This window comes from Phacochoerus africanus, chromosome 6 (genome assembly GCF_016906955.1).
Source record: "Phacochoerus africanus isolate WHEZ1 chromosome 6, ROS_Pafr_v1, whole genome shotgun sequence".
Taxonomy (NCBI): domain Eukaryota; kingdom Metazoa; phylum Chordata; class Mammalia; order Artiodactyla; family Suidae; genus Phacochoerus; species Phacochoerus africanus.
The window spans coordinates 110,124,828-110,141,000 of NC_062549.1; positions in this window are offsets into that span (position 1 = coordinate 110,124,828).

Genomic DNA, 16,173 nt, shown 5'->3' on the forward strand with positions numbered 1-16,173 from the left:
AGCTGCACGCTCACTAGCCTCCTGCCTCTCCAGATGCACCCCAGAAAGCTTCAGGGTGGCCACCTGGGTGCTGATGATCCAGCCCTGTCCCCACCCAGGCCACCTGTCTCCTGCCCATCTAGCCAATAGCTCGACGGACTTCACGTGCTGATACCCAGCATCTCAGCCTCACACGCCCCTGTCCAGCCTCCTTTATCCCTCTCACCCCTAAACCCGCTCCTTCTATTCAGGGTTCCTAGTTGGAAATAACCGCATTAGGCTGGCCAGTTAAGCAAAAGGAATGTAATAAAGACTAGTCCGCAGTTCACTGAAGAGTTTGGCGTCTTGAGACACAGGATGGAGCTATGAGTCCAGGAACAATGCCCAGAACCACACCACAGAATCCGATAACGAGACGCATGCCCCCCACCCCCCCCCGCCCCGGGCAGACTCTGCAGACACACAGGCCACCCCACCCAGAGGAGCCGCCTTCCTCCTGCTGCTTCGTTCCCCCAGAGGGAAGGCACCCGTGGGCTGACAGTAGAGCACAGGTCCCACACCTGCCCTCCCACAAGCACCGTGGGAAGTTACCCATTCATAACTCAACATGGGGAAGAAGCTCAAAGCTCTTGTGCAGCTGCAAAGCATGGGTGCCCTCCGTCCCAACCTCCCTGCTGGGTTCCCTGCTCACCACCACACACGAAGCAACTCAACCTGGGAGTTCCCTAAACTCCTGAATGTCCCTGCTCTCATCAGCCACGTATCCTATCACTGCTCCCTGCCCCCCAGAACTCAGACTCTCCCCCCATTTCTGTCCTCACCGCCAGCATCTATGAACACCTTCCTGCCTGACCCCTCCTTCTAGGCTTCCCCATCCTCCACACAACCCAGAGATCTCCCTTCATGCATGGAGATCCAGCGTTCTCCAAGGAGCCCTGGCTGACCTCAGGCTTGAGTCCAGGCTCCTCGGGCTGGCAGCCAAGGGCGTGAGCGGCCCAGCCCTGCGCTCCCTCCAGTTTCATCTCCAGCACCTCCGCCCTAGCACACGCCCCTTTCCAGAAACAAAAAACCACTTACGGCTCCTCCCTGGGCCAATCTATTTCTTCCCTCCATGTGCTGTTTCGTTCCTTCCTTCTTGTCTGGGTGGCATGAACTCACACAAGCTACTGCATCTCTCTGAACCCCAGTTCTATGACAATGATACCCTCGTCCCAAGTGCACTGTGAAAAGCACATGACACAGTGAGCAGAGTGCTGGCCCCCAGAAGGCATGAGCCCATGCCATTCCAGCCTGTGAATGTGACCTTATCTGGAAAAAAGATTTTTGCAGATATAACTAAGTCAAGGATGGTGACATGAGATCATCCTGGATCACCCAGGAGGTTCTACATCCGATGGCAATCATTTTTATCTGAGAGAGAAGAGAAGGTCGTGTGAAGATGGTGACAGAGGCTGGAGTTGTGCCACCACAAGCCAAGGAATGCTAGGAGCTACCAACAGCTGGAAGAGGTGAGGAAAAATCCTCCCCCAGAGGCCCAGAGGGGCCAGGGCTGTGCCAATGCCTGGGCAGCAGACTCCTGGCCTCCAGCACTGTGAGAGAACTCACTCCTATCATTTCATTTATTTATTTTTATTCTTATTTTTTGCTTTTTTAGGGACACAGCCATGGCATATAGAGGTTCCCAGGCTAGGGGTCCAATCAGAGCTGCAGCAGCCACAGCAACACAGGATCTAAGCCATGTCTGCAACCTACACCACAGCTCAGGGCAACGCCAGATCCTTAACCCACTGAGCAAGGCCGGGGATCGAAACTGCATCCTCATGGATACTATTCAGGTTGACTCACGACAGAAACGCCATGCTTCTGTTGTTTGAATCCATTGTGTTTGTGGCAACTTGTTAGGCAGCCGTCGGACACTCTTACAGTCACTCTCACAAAGGCAACTCAGCCCCTCCTTCCTCTCATCCCTTCCAGCAGGGGTCCCAACAGAGATGCTTCTGGACCGGGGACCCACAAGGCCAGGCTGGGGCCAGCCAACAGCACATCAGAACATCCCATTTCCTTTACAAGCAATCGCCGCAGAGAAGGCGTCCCCGAAGAGCAAGTTGGATAGTGACGCTGCTCCACCCTCTCCTCCGGAAGGGAACTGGCTTCCCAGCTGGTCCAGAGCAAGTGAAGCCAGGGGACCGGCAACAAGCAGCTGGTCCATCAGCTCCAGCACTCAGGGGCCTGGCAGGATGACTAGCTGGCTTCCTCCTTTTTTTTTTTTTTTTTTTCCTTTTTGTATTTTTAGGGCCACACCCACAGCCATATGGAAGTTCCCAGGCTAGGGCTCCAGTCGGAGCTACAGCTACCAGCCTGCACCACAGCCATGGCAACAAGGGATCCGAGCTGCATCTGTGACCTATACCACAGCTCACGGCAACGCCAGATCCTTAACCCACTGAGCGAGGCCAGGGATCGAACCCGCAACCTCATGGATCCTAGTTAGGTTCGCTAACCACTGAGCCACGAAGGGAACTCCCCAAACTTGGGCTTTTAACCAAGTCCAAGGTGACAGAGACCCGTGAAGGTTTGAGCAGAAGAAGAGCCGAGTCAGATGTGCTTTGGCGTGGACTGCTGCTCTGCTGAGGGTGTTAAGTAAGCAGCATCTTATAATAATGACTGTGACAAGCTTCTTGGAGTGCAGCTTTTGTACATGTACATGCCATCAAGGTTCCAGCCCTTTGGGCTGGGGAACAAAGCCCATGTCCCTAGGGAGGGCAACAACACGAAAAAGAAAACACAAAACAGCTCCACCTGGAAGCCGTCCACCTGAAATAGCTCAAGACCAACACAGCCCTTCCGATCCATCTGTGCTCTGCCATTAAAAATCCAAAAGGCTGTGGTCTGGGAGCTGCTATGCAGAAGCAGAGGACGGTTTGCCAGCACCAGTCCCGGGACAAGAGCGAGCTCCACAGTCCCTCACGCAGGATGAGCCGCCGAAATGTTATCAGAGCAGACAGTTGTGGGGGCCGCCTGTCCATGGGCCTGTCAGGTCAGAAGCAGGGGCTCTCCAGCAGGAAGCGGGGATTACTTCCAGCCCGGGCTGATTGCATAAGGCAATAAATGGAAGTTGCTATATGTTGGGTCGTAAATCTGAGCTGGCCAACTGCCCACTAAAACAAGTCAGCTGCGTCCTCCTGGAGAGCCCCGGGGGCCCCTGGCCCAGGTCAGGGCCTGCATCAGTCGCTTCTTCCCATTAAAGAATAATCCGTCGCTTTCTGAAGCTGCAGAGAGTATGTGGATGATTGAAGCTGCAGAGAGTATGTGGATGATTGTTTTTATTTTATTCTTTAACCCGCACTCTTTATGCATTTGAAATAGTCCATTAAAATAAATGAAAGTAGTTAAATGAAAAACAAATCTCCTGTTGGCAGATTGGGGCCCTATTCAGTTAAGGGACATTTGCAACTTCCCTCTATTTTTTTTCTCTCAAGAGATTTAACAACTGCATACAACTTTTCTTGAGAAAAGTCTTAAGATCAACAAGGTATGGAGCAGCACAATTGAATCCTTTAAGGTAGGGGGGTCTTGGGAAGCATGGCCCGCCAGGCGTCACTTCGTGACCGGAGGGCATGGGCCAGTTGGGTGGCATCAGGGACAGAGTTCTGCCCTTGCCTGCCCTGTCTAGAGATGGGTAAAGACCCAGGACTGGAGCAGGAATAGGCGGGAGCAGAGGCTGCTTGTAGTAATGGAAGAAGAGCCACATCTAGTCTTAAAACAGAAAGTGGTAGGAGTTCCTGTTGTGGCTCAGGGATAATGAACCCAAATAGTATCCATGAGGACACAGGTTCAATCCGTGGCCTTGCTCAGTGGATTAAGGATCTGGCATTGCCATGAGCTGTGGTGTAGGTCACAGGTGTGGCTCAGATGCTGCATTGCTATGGTTGTGGTGTAGGCCTGCAGCTGCAGCTCTGATTTGACCCCTAGCCTGGAAACCTCCATGTGCTGAAGGTATGCCCCCCACCCCCGCCAAAAAAAAAAAAAAATGGCAGGAGCAGAAAAAGACCTGCGATTCTCTTTAACCCAACTTCCTTCATCTGTCTTCATCCTGCCCAGCTATCTCCTGCCCTGATTCTTCTTTTTTTTTTTTTTTTGTCTTTTTTGCCTTTTCTAGGGCCTCTCCCGCGGCATATGGAGGTTCCCAGGCTAGGGGTTGAATCGGAGCTGTAGCCACCGGCCTACGCCAGAGCCACAGCAACGTGGGATCTGAGCCGCGTCTGCAACCTACACCACAGCTCACGGCAACGCCAGATCTTTAACCCACTGAGCAAGGCCAGGGATCGAACCCACAACCTCATGATTCCTAGTCGGATTCGTTAACCACTGTGCCACGACAGGAACTCCTGCCCTGATTCTTCTTAAGCGAAACATAGTTGATTTACAACATAGCGTTAGTTTCTGGTGTACAGCAAAGTGATTCATATACATATATATATTCTTCTTCAAACTCTTTTCCATTATGGTTTATTATAGGATATTGGTATTGACTAGAGGTCCCTGTGCTCTGCAGTAGGTCCTTGTTGATCTCTTTTATGTGTAGCACTGTGTATCTGCTAATCTCAAACTCCTAATTTATCCCTCCTCGCCCCTTGCCCTTCGTAACTATAAGTTTGTTTTCTAGGTCTGTGAGTCTGTTTCTGTTTTGTAAATAAGTTCACTCGTATCATATTTAAGATTCCACATATAAGTGAAATCATAAGACATTTGTATGATAATCTCTAGGCCCATCCATGTTGCTACAAATGGCATTACTTCATTCTTTTTTAATAGCGGAGTAATAAATATATCATCGTGTATATGTACCATCTTCTTTATCCATTCATCTGTTGATGGACATTTAGGTTGTTTCCATGTCTTGGCTATTGTAAACAGTGATGCTATGAACACTGGGGTTCATGTATATTTTCAAATTACAGTTTTCTTTGGCTATATCCCCAGAAGTAGGATTCCTGTATCATACGGCAACTCTGTTTTTATTTTTTAAAGGAACCTCCCTACTCTGCCCTCATTCTTACTGTCAAAAATAAATGAAAGAGAAATCCTGGGGGCCTTCTAAGTATTCTATCCAGTGGGAACTTAATAAATAATTCCTGCCTATGATTATAAACTAAATCAGGAAGAGCAAAGGATTTCATTCCATTGGCCAGTGCTGATTGATTATAATGGCTGCCTAGAGAAATGTGTTGACACTAGTGCTGAAGTCATCTCTGGGCTCAGTGGGAAAGAGTTCCAGCAGCGATTGATGATGTCTGCCACGACTATAGGATTGGAAACTGTTGGCACACATGAAATGTGTTTTCTAATCAGGGGACGCTATTCAGAAATAATCCATTTACTCTGGAAACTATCTATGAGATAACAACCGAAGGCTCAGAAGCAAGGGAATTCCAACTCTCAGTAGGAGGCACCAGTCATGTTTTTGTCTCTGATCACAGAAATGAATTCTAGCAATGCATTTAGCCTCCTGGTTCTGGTCACCCAGTTGGAATTATAGTTCTTCCTTTGAGACCTATGGATTTTTGGTGCTGGGAATAGGGTTATGACCCATCAATGCCTTCCCCATCTCTAGTGGTTCATGAAATAAACTGCTTTTTTTTTTTAACCTTTTGGCAAAGAGGCCAGGGCTGAGCTCTGAAAAGCCTGCCCAGGAACCTTGACTCCTAGACTGCCAGTTCTTTCCAAAGAGGGCACTTGCCCTGCCATCCTGGGCAGAGGCTACCTCATACATACACGTGGACCAAGATAATCCCTCGAGGCTCAGAGGACTTGCCACAAAATGAAATACTCCTCATTTTCCTTCAGTGTGTTTATTTTCTCAAAGTAGTTCATTTCCACTTGAGCTGGAAATACGCCCTACAGCATATTCAGGTCTCAAGGTCAGCCGTTCCTACTATGTCTGTGCCACATGCCTCTGAGAACTGTTTCCCAGAGGCCAACAATGAGTTCCCTTCAGGAAACAGGAACTGGAGTGGCAGCCAGGGGTCAGGCACCCTAATAGTGGTGCCTCCTCTTTGGCACTGGCCTGTCTGGCTCTAAATCTACTGCGGAGAGGGGGAGCCTCTCGGTCTTAGAGCATCCTATGGGAAAGGCCCTCTCCTCTCTTTCCCTCCCTCATGGCGTTTGAACAAGATAACAGGCCCATCCGGAATAGAGTTCAATAGATTCACAGACAAAAGGAGCCTGTGTCCATCGCAAAGCTAGTCTCCAGGGTACAAACCAGCGAAGCCGGCTGGAAAGGGCTCGGTGTACAGCCCAGAGAGGAGGCGCATGACGAGACACAGAGGAAAACAGAGGTGGACAGAACGTGCCATCGCTGAGTTAATGAGCATGGGACCGAGGACCGTTTATTGATGTGGGGGAAAGGGCACATTATATCGCTAAGTGGAAAAAGCTGGAAATAAAAAAGACTGTACAATATGATCCCATTTTGCACGTGTGTGTATGTCACTGCATGGACACACACACAGAGCGGGACTGAAAAGAAAGGAACCCGAGTGTTAACGCTGTATCCTGGCAAGGAGGCGTTGCTCATGCCCTTGGGTTTGGTTTATTGGTCTTAATGGTTCTTTTGTCTTCATCCGTTTGTACATTTTGTTTTCTGTTTGAGAATGTGTTCCTTTTGTAAAAGAAAACAAACTAAACGCCGCTTTCAAATAATTATAAAAGGGTGGGAAAGGGAAAAATAAAAAAGAACATGATTATTAGACCGACGTAGAACTACTAGTAATCCTCATTCTGTCCCTTTTTTGCTGGCGTCCTTGGACAAATCATATTCCCTGGGCCTCTGCTTCCTCTCCCTAAATCACCTACCCACGTAGTACATGCTGAAGCAGAGCAGGCAGACCTACTGTCTTTATGCAGGTTGGTTACCGTTTGCAGAGAAAGGGTGCTTAGCAGCCAGCAAAGGATGCTTGAGTACTGGGGAGAGGTTTTCCGTTTCCTCCACTGAGACCAAGCGTCTAGAGTGGACAAGAGGCAGTATGAAGGACGCTAGGAAATGGTACAGCCCAGGAGGCCCCCCACACGCACCATGCAAACGCCCCGCAGTGCCTCCAGCCCAAGCGTGGGGCGCACCCGATACCAGAGCCCTTTGGGACTCTGGTCAGCAAGATTGCAGCCCCATCCATGGTCATGACTAACATGAGCTACACTCAAAAGTCTGGGACCCAGTATTCAAACACAGCCAGCAGACATTTTTTTTCTGAAAATGTGCAGATACTTTTACATGGGGGACAAAGCTGGGCTGGAGTGGGGATAGATGGATTCACCTGCAAGTTGATGGGCCACACAGCCAAGTAAAGTGGCTGGACCTCCATGGCAGTGGCACAAGGGAATATAGGAGATGCTGGAAAGGGCTGAGCATGGCTCTAAAGGCCCTGGGGGACATTGCACGCCGTGGGAAAAACAGTGATTACCTCCGAAGCAGCCGAGCAGCCCCTGCCAAAAGGAGCAGTCCCGGCTCCATTCTGCTGTATAAACCTCATTCCAAAGCACTCGAGTTAATTTGGACAAGAACTCCCCAAAGCTCCCAACCAGACACCTAATTCCACCTTCTTTTTTTCTCTCTCTCTTTCTTTTCAGGGCTGCACCCGCAGAATATGGAGGTTCCTGGGCTAGGGGTCGACTCAGAGCTGCAGCTGCTGGCCTACACCACAGCCATAGCAATGCAGGATCTGAGCCACATCTGCGACCTACACCACGGCTCACAGCCAGATCCTTAACCTACTGAGCGAGACCAGGGATCGAACCTGCATCCTCATGGATCCTAGTCGGGTTCATTACTGCTGAGCCACAACAGGAACTCCTAATTCTGCCTTCTTAACAAATGCCGGGAGTGCCCCGTCCTAAGAAAATCAAGAAAAGGAACAGCCAAAATCTGTCAAGAAATTAATTGAAAATGGCCATGCAGGCTCATGAATATGTAATAAGATGGTAATTTGCTCCTTTCTTGAAGGCAGACATGGAGGCCGGGTACTTTCCCTCTGAGTCCCACTGACCCAGGGCCCCCCTTAGCTGCTGGGAGGAGGTGCTTCTGTCTCCAGCAAACTAGAAACGCTCCATCTGGAGCAAAGCAACAAATGGCGCATCTTCAGCCACCTTCCAACCCAGGACCCAGGGCCATAGACATCGCGCGGCATCAAGGGTGGCCCTTCTGCGAAAAGCAAGAAAAAAATGCCCCTGTGTATTACATGCATCTGGAAAAGGCTTTTTGTTTTGTTCATTATATATTTTCTTTGCGTGTTTGCATCCAGTAACTGTTTCTCGTTGGGATGATGACAAAACTAGAACCTAGGCATTTTAGAGCTGGAAGGGAACCCTAAGATTGGACAGCACCCCCGTGCCCAGCACAGCACCCAGGACTCGGCTGCAATGTCCTCACTTGATGGGTGAGCCCATGGTCACGGTCACAGAGACAGTGAAACACAGGTCTGCTGCTCCCAAGTGGCTCCATCCCATGGTCCTTCTTCAGTTCCATTCACCAAACCAGAGTCCACAGTGAGGAGGCAAAGCTGAGTAAGACAGAGCCCCTCCCCTCAAGGGACTGGCAGGAAAAACAAGGATGGCAAGTGACTGTGACATTAAAAAATAATAGCAATAATTTAAAACCTAGCAACAAAGCCACGAAAGGACAGCAAGTCCTTCTAACGTCATTTGGTCATTGTTTCACAGGCCCACCCAAGGATTATTTAATTGCCTAGGGGAATGCATCTTTGTTTATGGGCTAGTTATCATTAGTTAAGGGCTCGGACTCTGCAAAGTTACGTATAAACGTGTAGCTCATGTCCAGTAAAGATATAAATCATTTCTATCCAATAGAAAACATAACATCAAAGACTGATTTTTTTTTTAATTGTCCTGTAGGACATTAACCAGTTCTGCTTTGTTTTGTATTGCGGTCAAAGACACATACCATCAAATTTTTACCATCCGAACCATTTCTAAGTGTACAGTTCAGTGTCATTAAGTAGATTCCCATTGTTGTGCAACCATCACCACCATCCACCTCCAGAAATTTTTTCATCCTGCAACACTGAAACTCCGTAGCTGTTACACAATGACTCCCTATTGGCCCCTCCTGCCAGCACCTGGCAACCACAGTCTACTTTCTATTCCTATGAATTTGACCACATTGCATACCTCATATAAGTGGAATCAGGCAGTATTTGTCCATGAGACCTGTTTACTTCCTGCAGCATAATCTCCTTATTTTATAATACAGTATCCTGTTATAGCAGGTGTCAGAATTTCCTTTTTGAGACTGAGGGCATTTTATTGTATGCAGATACCACATTTTGTTCATCCATCCATCCGCACATGGACACATGCTTTGCTTCCACCTTTTGGCTACTGTAAAGAGTACTGCTGTAAACTTGGGTGTACACATAGCTCCTGAGACTTTGCTTTCAGTTCTTGTGGATGTATATCCAGAAGCGGGCTTGATGGATCATATAATAACTCTATTTTTTGTGGAACTACCATGCGCTTTTCCCCACCAACAGTGTGCCAGGGTTCAATTCCTCCAGATCCTTCCCAGGGTTCCAATTCCTCCAGATTCTTCCCAACAGTTACTACTTTTTGGTTTTTAATTCTAATGGGTATAAGCCATCTCATTATGGTTTTGACTTGGATTTCCTGAATGCTTAGTGGTGAGCATCTTTCCATGTGCTTACTGGCCATTTGTATATCTTCTTGGAGAAATGTCAATTCGAGTTCATTGCCCATTTTTTAAAATCAGGTTGTCTGGGTTTTTTGTTGTTGAGTTGTAGGAATTCTTTTTTATATCCTGAATATGAACCCTTTACCCGATGTATGATTTGCAAATGTTTTCTCCCATTCCGTGGGCTACCTTTTCACCCTGTTGCTAGTGCGACTTAATGAACAAAAACTTTTAATTTTGATGCAGTCCAATTCATCTGTTTCTTCTTTTGTTTCCTGTGCTTCTGACGAGAAAGCCAAGAAATCATTGCCAAAGCCAATGATGTGAATATTTTCCCTTATGTATTCTTCTAAGAGTTTTATAGCTTTAGCTTTTCCATTGAGGTCTTCGATTCACTTTGAGTTAATTTTCATATACGACATAAGGTAAGAATTCAACTTTATTCTTTTGCATGTGGATGTTCTGTTTTCCCAGCACCATTTGTTAAAAGACAGTCCTTTCCCCAACTGAATGGTCTCAGTACTCTCCTCAAAAATCATTTGACCGTGTGTGAGGGCAAATGGTTTTGTTTTTAACATGGAAATTTTACTCCAACATTCCTTTTTAAGTGCTTATAAATACCCAGGTCCTGAAAATGCTCTTTGAACCAGCTTTGCCATCTTCCTGGTACCCTCATGCATGAATTATGAAATCTTTCACACGTGCCCATGCCATATTTCATGACAGCCACGTTTCCAAATGTCTGAACATTATGCCTTGACAGCAATATACAAAGTGCTGTGGGTGTCAGGGTGAAAATCACTTCTAGCTGGGGGATTCAAAAACCTTTTCACTTTTGAGATCAGCAGTATGATTAACAGGTAGACCTTTTGATAGGTAGACACAGAGGTTTGGGGCAAACATTAAAAGAGCTCAGAAACATCCAGAAGAGCGTTTTCCTTCCTGTTTGCTTCCTTTCTTGTGAGTCTTAGACACCAAATCTATTGGCCAACAGAGATGTAATACTTTTCACAAGAAAACCTTAGGGAAAAAAGCTTCTTGTCTCGCTCATATGTTGTTTCTCTTCAAGGCAGGTCCCTGCTACAGCTCCAGGTCAGTGCATTCTTCTTGAGCCCCAGCCCCCTACCATACTCAACAAGAGGCTAGAAAGGGCTTCAGCTTTTCTGTTCATACTTTTTTTTGGGGGGGGGCACCCTTGGCATACAGAAGTTCCCAAGCCAGGGATGGAACCCACGCCACAGCAGTGAGCCAAGCCACAGTGATGACATCACATCCTTAAACCCACTGAGCCACCAGAGAACTCCCCCATCCACACTGTGGATCCCTCTCTGATTCTGCCTTAACTAGGGAATCGCATTTCCTGCCTGTCTCCATCCACCACATGGGGCATCCATGAAATATCTCCCTAACAGACTCTAAATGTCACCAGCATCAATCACAGGGATAAACAGCAAACAAGCCGGGACAGAGCAGCCATCTCTGTCGGATCCGAAGTCGTATTAATTAGAAAACTGAACTTCTGGCCACGAAGATGAGAATGTCTGCCCTCGAGTGACCTGGGCCTTGGCAGCATGTCCCAAGCCAGGGCTGGTGGGGAAGCCCCCACCCCGCTTAGGGCTCTTCTCTCTGTGGTTGAACTGAACACTGAGACTCGTGTTTTCTGAGATCTCAGATGTGCACAGCCCTTCTGAGGTTTTTGAGATCACGGTATTGTGGTCCCAGGCCTTCCCCACCTGAACTTCCTAGACCACAGCCATGGCATTTTGTCAGTGGCCACATTAACCTGCACGGTGCCTGGTCACTGGATGTCTCAGCTTCTGACTTGCTGAGAAACTGGCACTGACCTCGCCTCCCCCCCCCACCCCACCCCAACCCCGCCCCAGGGGAATCCACGCACAGCAGTGGCCCAGAGGAGCCTCCGCAGAGCCTGCCCCTGCCTGCTGCTAAGACCCGCAGCCCTCACTTGCCCAGTCCTGGACCCCTCCCAGAGCCTCAGCCATCCCGACGCCCTGACCGAGGCCCCCAGCCCCTCAGCCTTGGCCCAGCCTCTGCATTTAGCAAATACCCCGCCTCCCTGTCCCCGGGGTCAGCAGAGCCCCCCTAAGGGGCTGACCATGGGAGGAGGGAGTAGAGCAGAGAGAAGGCACAGCAATCTCCAGGCAGGCTCGTCTGGGCTCCTTTCCTGGCTGGGTCACCAGCAGGCACTGGGGCGGGGTGGAGGGCAGGGGCAGGGGCAGCCAGCCTGCATCTGATTTCCCCCTGCACCAGCTGAGTAACCTTGGGCAAGTCACTCAACCTCTCTAAGCCTCAGTGTCCACATCTGAAAAATGGCGCTCACACTAACACCTCGCAAGCTGCTGGATGGTCAAGATACAGCAGCACAGCACCAGGTAAGAATCACTCCTCCACAAAGGGTAACTGTTTCTCGGGGGTTGGGGGTGGGTTTTGTCCTGCGCGTATGGCCGCGTGCACATTCAGAACATCGCGTCCTCGGGGAAGGCCCGGTGGAACGAAAGCCAGAGAGCTTGCCATTCTCTCCCCTAGACCTTCTCTTTGCTGATGCATGTTTTTACCGTCTCATAAAGGAGGTTGTCCCACATGCACATTGGCTTGTCCAGAGAGTGATAAACTGTTACCTCCTTAGAGTAACCCAGGCAGCTTTCAGACGGGCCTGCTCCACCTTGACAGATGGGATTACACTCATCTCGCTTTCCCTTTGGCAAGTGGAACGATCAATGGGACATTAGTCTCCTTGCCTCTGACCGTCTCCCGGGGCAAATGCTGATGGTCGAGAATTAATGTGGCACTTGATTTACTTGCCGCCTCTCAGGTACAGGACAAGCCCTCCCACGGCTGGGAGGGGAGATGGGGACGCGGCAGCCTCTGGCTGCTTTACGGGACCGGCTCACAGGCCTGCACTGTCTAGACTGGTGAGAAGACAGTTGGGGGGAGCTGACTCATCTGGGATCGCACCCTGGGGGCTGGCCGCCTCAGCCTGGAGTCCCAAAGCCACGGGGCCCCCTCACGTTCTATGACCTTGACAAGTTACAGACCTCCGCAGACCTCAGGTACTTGATCCACAAATGAGGCTAGAGATCCAGGTGGGAGGACTGTGGGATTAACAGGAGATACTGTGTGTGCAATAGATGGGCTTCGTACATGTTGCCTTTCCTTTTAGGTACAAGAGGACACGCTCTTGAGGGAGAAGCCACCACGTTTACAGATATTAAAACTCAGGCCTAGAGAGATGCCATCCATACAGTCGGGTGAGGTAGGAGGATGGTCCCCCAACCTCACTGCTGTTGACACTGTCATTGCCACCGTTTCTGCTGGTTCCCCGAGAGGCAGGATAACAACCGATGAAGGCTGGAGAGGGTCCCTTTCCCGTGAGATCTCCACGGGACCCTCTGATGGAACAGACCGTTGTCGGACACATTTTGGTGCCAGACACTTTCCTAGGGACCATACGGGGTAAGGCAACACACTCACATTCTGCAAAGGCCTTGACCCTGAGGGTTTGGTGTTTCTCTTTTCACCCTCCCACCGTCTCTTCCTTTCTCCCTCCCCGAAGCAGCTCTGCCCGATTCGACTCTCTGGAGGGGGCCAGACACACAGGTTGTTACGGGCAGTGATCATTCATCTGAAAATTTTCTCTCATTCGAAATAAAACTTGGGGGGTTCCCATTGTGGATCAGCAGGTCATGAACCCGACTAGTATCCATGAGGATGCAGGTTCAGTCCCTGGCCTCGCTCAGTGGATTAAGGATCCAACGTTGCTGTGAGCTTCAGGGTAGGTCACAGCCAAGGCCCGGATCTGGCATGGCTGTGGCTGTGGTGGAGGCCGGCAGCTGCGGCTCCGATTCAACCCCTAGCGTGGGAACAGCTAGATGCTGTGGGTGCGGCCCTAAAAAAGTTAAATAAATAAATACATAAATAAATAAAACTTGGGTTGTTTTGTTTTGTTTCATTACCTCGAGCTTATTTACTACATAGAACACAAGCTTCTTTTTTTTTATTTTCTTGGAGTACAGTTGACTCACAAAGCTGAGAACACAAACTTCTCAAGTGAGGAAGCTCTGTCTGATCTACCCACATAGAACTGGCCAAACTAGGAGTGACGGATCGATTTTTTTTAATGAAACTATAGATCTACAGGGATGAAGCTGTGGAGATGCAGACTCTCTGAGATGCATTTTATGGCCCTTATCTCCAGAAGCCCAAAGCACAATGACTGACTTCTGGAATTCCATAAATGCTGAGCTCCCGCAGAAGAAAGGGCAGAGAGCTCGGCCCTCCCCCCGCCGGGGAGGCAAACACTGAGGGTGAAGCTGCTCTCCCAGCTGTGGAAGGGGCTGGGGGGGCCCACCGAAGAGCGCTCCCTCTTGCAAAGCAAGAAGCCCCCTGGGGGAGATGCTCCAGCGCTCTCTTGCTGCCGGGTCCCCTGTGGATGCCTCTGCTTTGTTCCGGGCGCTTTGAGAACAGATGCAGAAAGCAGACCTTTCCTCCTCAGGCTCCTTTGCAACTAAAGCCAGGCAGGTGCTCAGGCTGCATCGTTTAACTTCCCCACACAAGACTTCAATTAGGAGGCTCTTGGAAAATTCCACTTTTCTGGCAAGGGCAACAGCAGCGGGGTCTGGCTTCAGGGGCTCAGTGGTTACAGGATTAGGTTCCTGCCACAGTAATGGCCTTGGTGTCGCCAGCTATTGTGGGCTTGGTCACTGGAAGCTTAGACTGAGCTTTCCAGCCCTCCCAACAACTGGGTAACCACGAGCTACCCAGTGTCATTTTTAAATTTTTCTTTCCTTCTCCGTAAGCCAGTCAGCTTCTGTTGCTTGCCACTAAGAGCCTTGAATGACAGTCGAGTGCAGCTTCGCCTCAGCCATCAGTTCCTGAGGGTCCCAGCACCAACGGCAGCTCTCACCTGTTCACAGGGGGTGGAGGTCCCAGCGGTTGCCTGCGAGGCGTTATACGCATCAATCAGTGGAGTCCCTGCACCACCACTGCGAGGTGGATACTATTACCTTCAGAGAGAGTTGAAAAAAAAATCTGAGCTATCAAGGCATTAGAGGACTTGTCCAAGGTCTCACAAGAGAGTAATTCAAGGTTGTAAACAGTAGGTAAGCCCCCAAAGCTGAACACAGATTCCAAGAGGACGATGGCTGACAACAAGAAGGTTTTCCCCAACAAGAAAGCTCTCTGCTCTGCTCCGCTCTGCTCTGCACGGCAGGGTATGCAGGACTAGGTGGACCATCTTGTCTCCAGAACATTCTCTGCCCTGACGTAGGAACCAGTAACATGTCACTACGCTCATCGGTGGTGAAATAAAGACATAAGGCTATTTCTCTGCTCAAGAAGGATTCTTCCAGGTCAACAGTGGCAGAGATTATTGACAAGGGACTACACGGTTAGCCTTCAAGCATCTTTTCTAAAACCCACTCACCAGGGGCTAAGGGGGTACACGTGGGTAGAAAGAGAGGGGTAGGTAGCCAAAGAAGCTGCGAGCCTGCATCTAGTGAAAAGCACTAGTGTGCAGCTTAGTAAATAAGCTGCAAGTACATTTTAATATGGGTAATTTCTTTTCCATTCCTTTTCCAGCACTTATTTCATTTACACAATCCCAAGGCCAATAAATCTTGGCATTTAAGGCTGATGTGATGTGTGATGCAGACAGTCTAATTAAGGAGAGGGTGTTTTATCAGCTCTTCTAAATTTCCTTTTCCCTGGTCTATAATTTTTTATACCGGGCTGATCTTTTTTTATTCATAAGGGCTTCATTCCCATTTGTCATGGTTGCATTAACTGGGCATCTAATGAGGCCTTGGATCTGGAAGTCTGCATCTCATCTATCCTCAAAAGCAAAATTTATAAAGCAGCAGGAAAATAGCTTCCCGAACTAAAATTTCTTTAGCCCACTCTGAGTCATCTAAAATATATTTTGCTTGTGTGTTCCAAGACTCAGCTGTCAAACTTCGGGAGGCAATGCCCAATCCCAATGTCCATCCCCTGATAGCCTGTACCCTTCTCCCAAGCCCATTGCTTGGAGAGGCTTGGATCAGAGTGTTCACGAGCCTGTTTTCCCGCTGTTCCCACTACACACATCTATTGAGCACCTTTTACAGGCCAGGCTCAGGGATATAAAACAGCTCAAGAAGGTCACAGTCAGATGGGACATGCCACCACTGTTGGCCAATATAAGACAAACACCTTACTTAGCCAAGTATCCAGGTTGGGAGCAAGCTGGAAAGATTCAATGCGCTATCCTTTCGCTTCTGAGAAGGTGACCCTCCCAAGCAGATTTTCTGTAATTAAGGGCTGCCAAGTGTCTGTGATCACAGGCATTGACTGACTTGCAGACATGATGGATAGATGAGTATGTTGGTTTCCCAGAGCTGTCACAACAAAGTACCACAAATGTGGTTCCCATCGTGCTTAGCAATTAACGAACCTGACTCGTAGCCATGAGGACTTGGGTTCGATCCCTGGCCTCACTC